This window comes from Podarcis bocagei, assembly GCF_964188305.1.
Source record: "Podarcis bocagei genome assembly, chromosome: 8".
NCBI classification, from domain to species: domain Eukaryota; kingdom Metazoa; phylum Chordata; class Lepidosauria; order Squamata; family Lacertidae; genus Podarcis; species Podarcis bocagei.
Window position 1 is genome coordinate 67,670,430 of NC_138133.1, and position 5,386 is coordinate 67,675,815.

A 5,386-nucleotide genomic window follows, 5' to 3' on the forward strand; every position below is an offset into this window, starting at 1 on the left:
CATTTTCAGTGCCTGGTGCAAATGCGGCCTTGGTTTCTGTCTTCACCATCTTTGTTGTCCCCCTTTGAATATCCTCCAATTTGTCGGTAGTGCCCTGAAGTGGGCACCTGATGTGTATCCTTATCTGGTGCCCTTTTGAGCTTTAGTTGTAGTGTCAAAACCAAGTGAGGGTCCTTTTCCCACCACCCACTTTCAAGCTGTGTCTAGCTAGGGCGAAACCCAGCTCTACTGTGGCAGCAGCTCTCTGTGTCTGCTTGTTACCCTGAGGAATGACCTCTGAGGAGAAATTTTTGCCTTGGAATCCACAGCTATTAGGCCTGCAACTTGTACGAAGGGTTGCATGTGCGCTATATTATGGCATCTGCGTTCTATTATAGCTGGAGGGGAACTCCCTTGTGCTTTTTGGCTGGCTTATTAAAGCCTCCTCAGTGTAATGAATTACACTGGTTGGGCATTCCTCCCTTTAGCTGTAAAATTGTTTTTCAAATCAGCATGACGGTTTTATGAAGCGTTTGGTTTTCATACAGAGATGGATTATTTTTATGAGCCAGAGGCCAACTTGGTTAGGTGGCTTGTTTTTATTTTATTTTTTGCTTCATGCCAGGCTGAGAGGGTTTCGTTCAATGCTTGCTTTGATTTGGGGGAGAACCGTCGCCTCCGCACCAAGGCCAGGTGGTATGATAAATCTGTGCTAAGATGGTTTGGGGGCCTCAGGGGGTGTGCTCAGAGAAAAGGATGCGCACCAGATGAAAACAGGCAAGGCTGGATTTAGGGGCAGGTTGCAGGATGCCCAGCTCAGAATCTGTCTTGGACTCATGATGCGACTATCCCCTGAAACAAAAAACACAAATAGTTCAAATGGCAGAAAGAAGGAAAACATATTTTCAGATCCAAGCTTGGGAAATGTTTCCCTGGCTTACAGGGTAGAAATCCAGAATACATGCAAATTGAGTGTGGAAATCATGAAATGGGCTATGAAAGCAATTTTTAAAAGGTGTTTGTTCATCTGGGATATGGAATTCCTGCTGCCTATAAAGGAGGTGTATATAGGTGACAGGCTCGCCTAACAGTTTCAAGGCATATATCTCAGAAGACGTCTAAAGAGACACCACTATATCTGAGCTCACAAAAGTTACCTAGTGCTTTGAAGATGGAGTCCTTGAGTCAATAGTGCTCAAAGCTACCCACGATATCTGCTTGTACCGTTTGTTTGGGCTCTTGGACCAGGGATCTGAAGAATACGTTCAATATCTGAAATTTAGAGGAAGAAGCCCAGGCCATTCAACAACATATTTCACATCTCTATCTCTTCCTCTTTCACGGGGGACCACCCCCCCCAGAAACAAACAAACAAACAAACAAACAAACAAACAAACAATCTGCAGCCCTGTTTCTCCATACAAGATTGTCAGTCAGCATTTGTAAAAATTGGATCCCTAACTGATTTGTTCGTCGCCTCGTTCACCATATTGGAAACAACAGAGATCTGGCTTGATAAAGGACTGGTCCACACTTCTGCTCATCCTGTGCTCAGAAAGCACAGGTCCTGGGGGTTTCCCCACTTGTCCCATGCTTTCTAGGCATGGGCCCCATCACTTTCCCCAGGAAAACTTGCTCTTTAGCGCTGAATCAGAACAAACATCAATCTGTGGAAAGCCCAGTTAACATTAGCTCCCATTTACCAGTAAACATTGGGTTTTCCTGGGGGAAAGTGGCAGAACAAACAGAAGTCTGGAGGAGCCCTTAGTCTCTAAAGGCTGTAAAGCCACTGCCCAGTCAGTGGGAAGAGCTCTCCATATATTCTCTATATAGTCGTCTGATCTCTAGCCACAAAAAATTCAGACATTTGTTTCACACCTTTTTCAGGGTGATGGCTGCCCTTCACCATGTCAGTGTCAGAGGCCTTGTCTGAAAGCAGTGGCAGACCTGGGAAGCTCAAAGTTCTATGGCAACTTGTGCAATACCCAAATTCGGTGCCCTCTCGCCTCCCATTCTACTTCATAGTTACTGCACCCCCAAGGTTCCAGGCCCACTGAGACCAAACTGGTCAAGCTCCCCTAAACCTGCCTCTGCTGTCAGCTCAAGTTTAACCCATAAATCGTGTTTGTCAAGCTAGCGTTTTAGGTCACATGATCTCCACATCATGACCTTTCAGGAGCCAGAATTTTAACATTCAGTGGGTTTCATTCAGTGTTTGCCAGACTCAGAGCAGACCCACTGAAATTAATGGGCATGACTAACTTAGGTATATGAATTTCAACCAGTCCACTCTAGGAGAACATAGTTGGATACATTAGGGTTGCCATATTTCAAAAAGTGAACAAACAAACAAGCACAAAAGTTGTTGAGATCTTTTTTTGGGGGGGGGGGGACCAAGTTGTTGAGATCTTTTTAGACTTCTGACATGGGTTGTGCTATACTTCCAGATTTTCCTGGACAGTTCAGCGATTTCCCACCAGGACCCTGTTTGTGACTGCAACCCAATAGGTGCATTCAGTAAATGTTGGTAACATTTCTGAGATCCAATTGCCATTTTCAAATAAATACTCCAAATACAGATAGCCAAATACAAGCAAGCACTTCCCATGTGCAAACCACACTAACAGCAGTGACAATCATTGCTTATGTTTTAACTGCTTACTGGTAGCAAATCCTAGATATTACCTTGATACATTTTGGTGCCAGAAAATCCAAATGGCACCCTTTCAACGCACCAAACAAGGGCATCAACAATCACAAAGTTCCTGTTCATTTCAGTGGAGATCACTCAGGAGAACCTCTCAGTCTTTTTTGCCCCAAGAGTTAGCTTGGTCTATCTCTAACCTTATAATCCATGCAGCGCCCTAAATCGGTTGCCCAACAAGGCAGCCATCTCATCTTGGTTCACAGTAAGGCTGTTTCTGGGGGGTGTCGTCAGTGACACTACCGTGTAATTAATCCAGTTATTGGGAAATGTTGGCAAAATACTCACAGCCCCTACCAGATATTGGAACAGGATTTCGTAATTCCCTTTCTCAATTTGCAGCCCAGTTTAGGCTCTCCTTTCAATCAACAGCTGAAATGCACCAAATCAAATAACGACAATGGATATCCAGGGATTTCTATCATAAAATTGCTGCTGTGATGCAGATTAGAGGCATCTACGCCACTAAGAGCTCTCCAGCTGTACCATAACTTCTCATCACTTACACTGGATCCCTCGGGTAGTGTCACACACAAACCATGATAGTAGTTGTTGACATTAATGCTTAACACAGGTCAAAACAATCTAACCCAACCTTTCTCTTTTTTTTGGCCAAAACAGGCCTAATAATTATTAACTGCACTCTGAGTTATGAAGGAACGAACATTAACTAATAACCTTGAGCTACTTTAGCAAACATTTATTTAATATCTCTTTTGTAAATGTCTGTTATGAGTGCTGTTTTATTTGCTTAGGAATCCATCACGGATTCCCAGTAGAGTTGTGCCTACATAGGATAGCAGAAGGGCACAATGATAAGCTGTATCTAGAGTCTTTCTCCATAACCCCATGGCTTTTGGCTATTTTTGTGCTATATATAGAAATGGACATGCTCTGAGTCATAGAGCATAGGCTCTGTATCATGGAGGTCATTCTGTTCCCTATATGGAGGGGGAGATATGTCTGTGTGGCTCTCTAGGTATTGTTGGACTCCAAATCCCATCACCTCCAGCTAGCATGGCCAATGGTCAGGTATGATGGGAGTTGTAGGCCACATTCACACCATGTGTCACCACTCTGAGCAGTCATAGCTTCTCCCGAATAATTCTGGGAGCTGTAGTTTGTTAAGGGTGTTGAGACTTGTTAGGAAACCCCCATTCCCCTCACAGAACTACAATTCCCAGAGTTCCCTGGGAAGATGGATTGACTGTTGAACCACTTTTGAAAATAGTTTGACACAATGCCCTCCAGAAGTTGTGGCCTGCAGCTCCCATTATCCCTAACCATTGGCCATGCCAGCTGGAGTCCACGGCACTTGTAGTCCACAACTTCTCAAAGGCACCATGATGACTATCCCTGAATTAAAAAATGCCTGCCCAAGGAAAGACATCTTAAGAACTCATTTAAATGTGAGCAAAGAAGGGGCCAGATGGACTTCCCTTGGAGGTTCCACTACTCATGTCGTCATCAACAGCACCTGGCTGGAAAACCACAAGAAGGACCCCAAGAACAGAGCGAAGATCTCATATAGGTTCATACGGGAGGAGGTGATAGGCTGGCCATGTGTCCAACTTGGCAGAGGACCATCCTCTATTGTAAGGGCTGTCCAGTCCAAGCCCTATTTATAGATACAGAACCATAAGATGGGAAGGTAGGAGGAGCCTTGAAGTTGCACCTGTACCTGCAGGACAGCAGGCTGGGGAAACACCTGGCCACAGTCTTCCCTGCTATGGAATTGCATTTCTCTTCAAATTGTACTTATGATTGCTAAAGTTTCATAAATAATATTTGCATATGCAACTTTTATGCAAACCTGCCTCCTCTTCATCTTCTTGGGGGGTTGGGGAGGTTAATGCATTTGTTACCCTTTTTTTGAGCCATTTGTAAGTGGCCACCCTAGGATGGGGGTGATTTTTCTCAGATGCCCTCAGGAATTTGTTTGCATGCTTTTGCTCTGTTTGATTTGGTGTTTCTGTTTGGAATCCACGTCAGGGGCTATGCCAAGAAGCGAGACAATACAATAAAACCTGCTGCTCTGAGCTCCTTGGAAGAATGGTGGGCGATACAAATGTGATAGACAGATTACCAAAAGCATGGGCAGTGGCCATCTGGCTGCATCCTTCGCCTTCAAATCTGAAGCATAATGTAAATTACAGCCGTTTCTTCTTGGCACAGAAGATGCGGTTTACAGTTCTAAGTTATGTTTTGTCTGTCTCTAACCAAAGCCAGGCCGTGGAGTGTTCAAAATAAGCAGCAATTACATCAGTGTTCAGGAACAACATGACTTTTGAACAAAGCAAGCATTTGAAATAATATCTTTTAGCCCTTGTAGTTTGTTCTTTATTTGCGTTTGATCCATCTGATGCTTAAAATAGGTCTGCTGTGAGATGTAAGGAGTTATGAATAGCAAAAATTAAAGAGAGAGCAAGAAGACCCTTTGCTTCTGAGTGCCAGAGTCAACCAAGAACACAAGCTATTCTCCTTTCAAAGGAGAATTCATTTTGCTGTTTTCCTGATAGTTACTTGTACAGCCTGGGAACTTCAGGAGTCTTGAGTGAGATGGCTGCCTCACAGGGCAGATGCTAGAGGGTATTTGGCTCTCTGATGAACATCTATCATACTGCAAAGGAACAATCAATTTGCAGGGGAGAAGCAGCAATGCAGGAACTGCTTAACCATTGCCTCTGCACTGCCATTTTCCCA

General features: G+C 44.1%; 1 long non-coding RNA gene across 1 annotated transcript; it reads right to left on the bottom strand.

The window, feature by feature from the left end:
- Positions 1-593: 593 nt before the first annotated feature.
- Positions 594-3,251, bottom strand: LOC308592662. The gene is made up of 3 exons (XR_014010609.1): positions 3,190-3,251; positions 1,137-1,251; positions 594-831 (listed from the first exon to the last, which is right to left on the bottom strand). It is a non-coding gene; the product is annotated as an uncharacterized lncRNA (long non-coding RNA).
- Positions 3,252-5,386: the final 2,135 nt, after the last annotated feature.